The sequence below is a fragment of the Suricata suricatta genome, chromosome 5, assembly GCF_006229205.1.
Source record: "Suricata suricatta isolate VVHF042 chromosome 5, meerkat_22Aug2017_6uvM2_HiC, whole genome shotgun sequence".
Lineage (NCBI taxonomy): Eukaryota > Metazoa > Chordata > Mammalia > Carnivora > Herpestidae > Suricata > Suricata suricatta.
Genome location: NC_043704.1, coordinates 6,970,664 through 6,979,344, shown reverse-complemented (window position 1 = coordinate 6,979,344; position 8,681 = coordinate 6,970,664). Strand labels below are relative to the sequence as shown.

At 49.8% G+C, this 8,681-nt stretch overlaps 1 long non-coding RNA gene across 1 annotated transcript; it reads right to left on the bottom strand.

Moving 5' to 3' along the window:
• Positions 1 to 1,536: 1,536 nt before the first annotated feature.
• On the bottom strand, positions 1,537 to 7,643 carry LOC115291463. The gene is made up of 4 exons (XR_003908459.1): positions 7,517 to 7,643; positions 7,109 to 7,256; positions 3,277 to 3,380; positions 1,537 to 1,851 (listed from the first exon to the last, which is right to left on the bottom strand). It is a non-coding gene; the product is annotated as an uncharacterized LOC115291463 (long non-coding RNA).
• Between the last annotated feature and the right edge of the window lie 1,038 nt (positions 7,644 to 8,681).

Genomic DNA, 8,681 nt, shown 5'->3' with positions numbered 1-8,681 from the left:
CCCAGATTTGGAAGGACGCAGACATGTGGGCCACAGCGGTCAGGGTGGGCTCAGGGGCCACCTGCAGGAGCCACACTGCCGGTGACCAGCCAAGGCAGCATGTGTTTGGATAGACAAGCCCAACCCTTGAGGAGTTTTGGGGGGCAGGGGGGTGCACTGAGGACAGCAGCTTACGGTTCTTTCTACTGAGCCGCTGCCAGTTTGTTGAGGTTTCTTCTCTTGTAAGACAGAATGCTGCCACCATTCGTGGGAATTTGCATTCATTAGAATGCAAAGCCCTGTGGGTCACACAGCACTGTGGCTAGCGTCACCGGCTCAGGGACTGTTGGTCCTGCTGGGGGCCTGCTTGTCCGTGTCCCTCGGCCGTGGGCCCTGGGAGCCCAGGGAACAAAGACTCATTCGGGGCCCTCAATCCAAGGCCCTCCCTTGTCCCTCCCATTGTTTGGTGAGCAGCGACAGTGGCAAGAGGCTGCTGCTGTCCTGGGTGACACTCCGTCCTTTCCTCTGGAAGGGTGTGAGAGACAGACAGACAGACTGACAGAGACACAGAGAGGGAGAGAGTGCCGTAAGACCGTGACCCTCCTGAGAGATAAGAGATGGGTTTGCAAACCGCAAATCCCATTCAGGACAGTCCCCTGTGTGGGGAGGGTGCCTCTGCCCCCCGGAGAGCAGTCCTAAAAGCAAGGGTGGGGGGAGCACTTGGGCTCTCCCCCGCTCAGCAGGGCCTCGGACCCAGGCTCCAGACAAACCGTGTGTGTTTGTAGCTCAGAGTCAGCACACCACAGGCACTCGGGCTGACAGAGGAGCCCCCAAAATGGTGAGAACCGGCTTTCCCAGCGCACCTGCAGGAAAGGATCCGGTGAGGCTGGGAGAAGAGGGGGTGGATCTGGAGGGACCAGAGGCGGCGGGTTCCTGTCTCAGGTGCCTTTCGAAGCCTCAGTTTCCCCATGCGTAAAATGCGGGAATCAAACTGCTCCCGCATTCTCCAAGATGTACTGAGAACCCCCTGCACCCAGGGGCACGCCACCAGCGGGCTCCCTGAACAACGCCCACAGCCCTGGCCCTGGGTGGCTGTGCCTGGGGACAGCTGTCACCCTGGCAACTGTCTCCAACAACGGAGCATCGATACCCGCAAAGTGTTCCAGGAAAGAAACCTTACACGACAGTTCCGTATTCTCACCGTTGTTAGTCAGCTGACTGATGGATTTAATGGTGTTGCAGAAGTGACCCCCGCTCCGGGGACATCAGCGTCCCTGGAGAGATGTCACCTGGCTGTTGCAGAATGGAACTTGCAGGAAGATGGTCCCCAGCCTGCGGAGAGTGGAGCAGTGTTTCTCCAAGTGTGACCGCTGGCTTCAAATGCAGGTTCCTGAGCCCTGCCCCAGGCGCACTGACTCTGAGCCTCTGAGGCTAACTCTGGGAATCTGCATTTTTCACCAGGCACGAGAGTGGTTTTTGTGCACAGCAAAGTGTGGGAAACACCGGCAAGCTAGGTGGCAGAATATTATTTTTAAAAAGGGGGCATTTGAATCCTTCTAAAGTTGCCAGCTTTTATTTTATTTTAATGAGAAGATCTCACCACAATCAGCCCAGAAATGCCCTGGTGCAGACAGCAGTGTCGATGACCTGATTTGGGCATGCGCACAGACAACACCCCCACGAGCTCCCCTTCTGGACCCGCACAGTACTGCCGGCTGGATTCTTCTGCACTTCCGTTTGCAGCTCCGGTTCCGGGAATGGTTATTCGGGTCGGATTTCAAGAGTCAGGGCTGGGGCCGGAATGGCGTCGTAGTCACCCCAGACTCTTTGTCAGGGAGGAGGGTGTGTGCAGGTGCTCTGTGTAGATGCCGACTGAAATGAATTAGCAAGAAATATTTAGACAAAGGTCGCTAGGCCAGCCCAGGAGCCCCGGGCAATCACCTTCTCTTCCGTCTCCGCCCGCCCGGGGCTTTCCCCCTGGGCTCAATATCAGGCCGTCAGGAACCGCACACACGCTGGGGGTGGTCAGGCTCCCTCACTCTACTCTGAAGGAAGTAACCCAACCAAACGATGAATTGGTTTGTCCAAAGTCCCCCAAGTAAGAACACAGTTGAGATAAGAGATTTGAATGCAGCACAGGGCAGCGAGCTGTTAGAGGTTCCAGACGTGAAATGCAGAAATGAGCCCCCGGAGACACGGAAGTCAGCAATGCTATATTCAGCCACAGTCCCAGAGATATTTCCTGTGTGTCTAAAAGACATTAATTTGGTGAATGCATGGACTTTTTGGTCTAAAATAATTGTGAGGAATGGACCTTACGTACCTCCTAAGGGACTCAGCCATCCATTATTTCTAGTTTCCAGAACAGATCGGCGCCTGAGTCTGCCTTCTCTGCTGCCTGCCGCATCCATGGCCCAGAGAGTCCCTAACTCAGCAGATCTCAACCTTGGCTGCCCTCGAGGGCAGAGCCCCGTCTTTGAGGCCTCCCCCTTGCAAGGTCTAGAACATTCCCCAGGTGTTTTCAGTACACAGCAGACAGTACGGAAGGCCTCCGCTGCCTTCTTTCTCAGAATGCCATCACTGAACTGATCTTTCTCCGCCAAACAAATGTAAGTCACCTAACAAGCGAGCGAGCGAGAACAATTCATTTGGGACAGCATGAAGCCAGTGAAATCAGATCATCCAATGACTACTGTAAGGACGCAGGTTTGAGACAATAGAAGGGCACACATCGCCCAAGGCAGGAGGGACCACCCTTGTAACACCCAATCAGGAAAGGCCAGCTAACACCTTTTCTAAGGGTGGGCCTAAAGATGGAGCTAAGACTAGTCACACCCTATGTGAGGGTCCTGGGCCCACTCTGATTGGTCAGTACTCTAAATGTTGTGATTGGGTCCCACCAAAAGTAACAAATACTCTAGGCAATGTGAATGGTTAAACCTGCGGTCAATAATATTGTATTAATAATTGGATCACTGTACCTATGCCACAATTTCCTGTAACTCCCCCTTCCCAAACCCATAAAGGCCCTGCCCCGCCTTTGTTCGGGGCTCTCAGCATGGATCCACCGCGCTGGTAAAGTTTGTGAGCCCGAGCTTAGGCTCGGCCAGCCTAAGCCCGTAATAAAACCGCCCTTTGCTTTTGCATGTGTGACTCGGTCTCCCTGGTGGTTTCTGGGTTTTGGGGCGATATTAATATCTGGGCATAACACTACCTCACCCAAATCCATGAAATTATTATGGGGGATCCCCCCAGCAATAATAGTTCATTATATTCACTGACATCCTTTCCACTGACCCGCGTGCCTTTAGGAACGTCTCCTGGACTCGTTTTTCTTCTTCCTCCAGGGTTTAGGTGGTACCGGTACTGTGATTTCAACCCCCACTGAATACTGGAACGACCTAGGGGGACACGAAAGAGCTGATGTGTGACTCGAGGTGTGGCCCGAGCCCGGGAATTTTTAAGTCCCCCCAAGGTGGTTTAAAGGGCCTCTGAGGTGGAGAGTCACTGGTTTTGTCATTCCTACATCAAAAGTCTGTGCTAAACTCCTCCATCTTTTGAGGTCTGCAGTCTGTCTCTACATTCGATCCTAACAGCAAGGATTAACACAGAATTCAGGTTGAAAGCCATTTTCCTCTGCTCCTTGAAGGCGTTCACGCACCGCATTCCGTCATGTCAGCAGTTCGTCCAATCGCTGTTCCTTCACATGGGTTGTCTGTCCAGCATCCAGGAGAGCGTCTCTCTGTCCCTGATGCATTCTTACCCCCATGCTTCTGACTGGGGGTTCTAGCACCTCCTGCCTGCTCCTCAGTGTTAGCTTTCTATTTGGAAGACCGCGTCTTTCTTCCATTTTGATAAGTTGGCAGCTGGGATCATTTGGAGATTTCCCCCACCCCTTCCCATCATCTCCAATCCAGGAACTTCCTTCAGATGCCTATTTCAGCATTTCCTCTTCTCCTCCATGTTTTTTCATTCCCTTTCCAATATCTCCCATTTTTGTCTCTTTGTCCCATTAGCATTAATTCCTTGGTGCAATCTTCTATTTCACTAATTTGATCTTTAACAGTGTCAACTTTAGGGTTAATTGTGTTTCATTAATGTGTGTATCTCAATATTTCCTTTTTCTTTTAATTTCCGGGATCCCCGGTTGGTCATTTTTCTCACCCACTTGTTGACCCCTAGCTTCAAGAGCTGTTCGGTGGAGCACGGTTGTCTCTGTCTACCGTTACCACTGCCTCGGCCGCTGGAGAAGCACACGGAGTTAAAATCCCTTTGATGATTGGCCTACAGCTCGGATTTCCTCAGAGCCATTCTCTTATTTGTTGTACTTATTGGAAATGCTTCCAAGGCATTTATTTCTCTCCTGTGTTCTGGATGCTCTTTTCAAGCTCCTATTGTTTCTTCTGCTCAGCGCCTCTATTCTCTTCTATTCTGCTGACAGCTTAGGTTAACTCCGCCTGTGTCTCACCCCCGCCCAAAGCCAGGAAAACAGTCCTTATCAAAAGCAATCAGCTTCTTTTTTCATAAGAGGAAAGCCACGGCCCTGCTCTTTGTTCCCGAGTGAGCACACAGCAGGCTCCTGCCACACACAGGGCGCATCGGTGTCCTTTCCGGCTTGGAAGCTCACATCCCAGTGGCACTGCCTGTGTCCAGGTCTGGACGCTAATAGGCAGGTGGCTCTTGCTCCTTCCACGAGTTTGCACATTTAATTTATAGCCAATATACATATGTGGAATAGTTGTGAACATAGAGTATTTTGTGTATGTATATTAGGATGCTTTGGGGTGCCAGAAAGTGAAACGCTAATTCAACATGACTCTAAAATATGGGGCTCCTGGATAACTCAGGTGATTAAGCATCTGACTCTTGATTTCGGCTCAGGTCATGGTGTCACCATTTGTGGGATTGAGCCCTGAGTTGGGCTCTGTGCTGGCAACGTGGAGACAGCTTGGGATTCTCTCTCTGCCTCTCCCCTGGGGAGATGGCAACCAACTTCCCTTGGTGTCTCACTGGCCAAAACCACTCACGTGTCAATTCTTGAGCCAATTCCTGTCCCCTAGAGACAGGCCATGTGCTGGTTGGCTTAGATGGAGCTTTCTGACCCATTGCTATCAAGGAAGCTGCTGTGATTGGCTTAGATTTTCTAGCTCTGAGACCCACCTTGCAATCACAGGACCCTTGTTACAGGGTGGGGCAGGAATGGAACAGGTGACAAGGAGACATTCACCATTTCGGCTAAGTCTGAAGAGAACAGAGGATCACCTGGTGAATCCAAGGTATGTTTCCATGACCTCTCCCTTCGCCCGGCAGTCTACAGAGCTTTGCGGTTCTTCTGAAGATATTCGCTCTTTAAAAGCGGTGGCTTATACACTTTTCATGAGTCCCCACGACCAAGATTACCATCAAGACGCAAAGGCTGTCGGCTTCCTTACTTGAAAGAGAAGGCCTATCGCGGAGCTCTGCTTTGAAGAGTGAATGAGATCTTATGTCCCATAAGGACCACCGTGCCAGGTGGAGAGGCGGCCAGCCAGGTTCAGGCATAGCCCTGGGCCTGGCTCTTACCCGGCTTTGTCCATGATGCGGCCTGACCGTGGCAGCATCCCAAGGACCACTGGCAGAGGCTTGGGGGCTTTCTCACGATGCACTCAATGCCAACTGAGTATCAGGTGTCAGAGACCATGCCTTTCTTTCCCTTTATGTCAAACTTGATCTTTAGACAGTTTTTATTTCAAGAGCCACCATTTAAGTGCTTTTCTTCATGGGAAGAGAATGAGAATTTCAATAAACTACGTCTGAACGTTACATGTAACTATAAGACATGATCATAGATACAGTGTACAAAACTTGCAGGCCCTTTCCTTCCTCCTTCTCTCCCTTCCCCTGTCAGCAGTACAATTTAAAGCTGACCCATTAACTCTGAGTGAATCTTGGCCTAGGGAACAAAACTGTTACAAAGAAAACATAAGATTTCAGGACTCTGTGTGTGTATATGCGTGTACATGTGTGTATTTTCATGTCTGAGCACACACACATGTGAGATCATGTGTATGTGTGTGCGTGAGCGAGCGTGCATGAGATCATGGTGGTGCACATGCGTGCATGAGAGAAAGTATATGTGCGCGTGTGCACACTCACAATTGTGCTCTCCACCGTGCACATATCTCCTGGGACACTAGAAACAAACAAACAAAAAAGATTTAAAGACGAGCTAACTCACAAACTTTTTCGATCTCAGTGAACTTAATTTCAGCAAAAGACCTAGAGGTCTGGCAACATCTACCCATCCTCACTCGGCAGCAGGAAAAGTCTCAGTGACAACCACAGAGGTGAATGAAGATGGCCTGGAAATGTACATGCATCAGGGCACCTGGTGGCTCTGTGAGTTGGATGACTGACTTTGGCTCAGGTCATGATCTCACGGTTTATGGGTTCAGGCCCCGCATTGGGCTCCGAGCTGACAGCTTGGAGCCTGAAGCCTGCTTCCGACTCTGTGTCTCCCTCTCTCTGACCCTCCCCCATATGCATGCTCTCTCTCCCTCTCTCTCTCTCTCTCAAAAAAAAAAAAAAGAAAGAAATGTATATGCATCATTTAGTATGCCTCCATTATACTTCATATTACAAACAACGCTCTATAAAACTTCAGATGATCCAATGACTTTAGTATGCTTTTCCTTGAGAGAATTTTGCACACACTTTAATCTGTGCAGTTTCAGGGACAGCCCGGTGTCACTGCCTGCGCAGGTCCCAGGCCATGAGCCTCCATCCAGGCCTGCCTGGGGGGGCGGGGGGGCGCAGGGGGCACGGAGACACACGTGAATGCCAATGTACAGGGCTTAGTTATTAGAGAGTTCCGGACCAAAAATCTTGTTCAGGCACTGCTGTGCCCAATCAACTCAAAACCAGTTAAGTTAATAATAAAACTCACCTAACAATAACTGACCAGCAAAAAGCATTAATCGTGACAAAGAAAAGCCACGGATGACGTCAGTGACCTCAAAGTCTTCAGCGACCACAACCACTATGTCTACCGCTCACTAACGTGGCTCCTCCCCAAAAATCCTCCCCCAGAAAATACTAAATTGCCTTCTCTGTAAGTTCCTATCGGTCCCGCATGCTGTGAGGCACTCACACGGGCTTTTCAAACAGCGTTTGTTTTGTGAAGCACATCGGCCGCGTCTTCACGGAGCGCTAACTTCTTCTCCCGGCAGCACAGTAGCCTGAAGTGACCTCAGTCCGTGCTCATCAGGGACGCCTGGAGTGGCCACCTGGCTGAACCACTAACAGAAGATAAAGAAGAAAAGATATTTAATGAGGATCGAATTACTCCAGAAAGTATGACCTCACACTCCGAGGACGAGGGTGTTAAAATGAGCTTTTTTTTAAATTTTATTCAGTTTTTTAAGTAAGCTTTTTCTTAAGCTGCACGAAAAGCAATGGGGTGTCCATGTTATGCAAATTCACCCACAAAAGGAATGACAAACAAAGTGGTTATGTAAGTGGCACTGTTTGAGATACGGTTTCTAGGGACAGCACCCACCTCTGGTCAACTGGCTGTCGCTCCAAGGTTTGGCTAGAACTGAAGCCAGTCCGACGTCCTCCGGAGACCCGCCCGTCAGGGCAGCCGGGGTCCGCTGCGCGCATGCGCACCAACAGCGTGTCAACGGTGGGTGTTCATTGACCGGGGCGTGGAAAGTCAGTCCTTCAGTAATTTGGAATTTATTTGTATGATGTCTGATCTTTTCATGTGAGTAAAGAAATTAATCGATGCTATGTTTTAAGTAGAGATTTGACCACTTAATCTGTCATTAAATCCTTTAAGGGTTTTCTCATATGAAAATGCCTTTGGTGGCCAGGTCCCCTGTCTTCAGGGGCATGAGGGAGCTCTGTGACTTTAAGCAAGACGGAGGTATCAGTCTTGGATTCTGCCTGACCCTGGGCGTCAGCACTGGATGCTCAGTAAAAGACAAATAGGTGAATTGCACCTGGTGCCTAAGAAACAGGAATCTTTACTAATTGACGAATTTCCCTTGTGAAACTTCGCATTTCTGCAAGATCACTGCCCCTTGCACTTTCTAAGTTGACGTGTAAACACTAACACACACTTACTCGGTGAAGTGTGGAATCTAGCCCATTGTGAATATTGACACTTCAAAAACATGTCTGTCGCCTTTAAAGGGTATCCAATTGAATCTACATAACACTGTGATTTGACACCAGCCACTGGGCATTTAAAAAGCCAAAACTCAGCTCTTCTTGGACAGTCAGGAATTTTACGTGAATTCTTTTTTCTCTGAACTTGCATCTTCACCCCGCTCCCCCCCCAACATCACCAGAATATAGTACATTAAATACAGACAGTGTTGGACTTTACTTGAGGGTTATGAAACCCCCCTTTGCATCCCCCGTAAATGGTTTATTCCAAGGAACGCCCTCCTCATGTAACTTGGTAGGACTCACGGATGCCACCCAGTTTACCTGTGACAGGTTCCAGCTGGACCCCCAAGTCCCCATTCTTTGTCCCATAAATAATTAGCTCAACTGCTCATCCCCACCGCCCCATTGAGACAAAATGCTTGTTAATTAGCGTTAAGGTCCTACCCTTTCAGGCCACTGAACTTGGGCCTGAGCGGTGGCAACTCTTCCTGAGACTAAGGTCAGGTCAGGCTTCCCATGGGATCCGCCATCTTTCCTTCACCTCACTT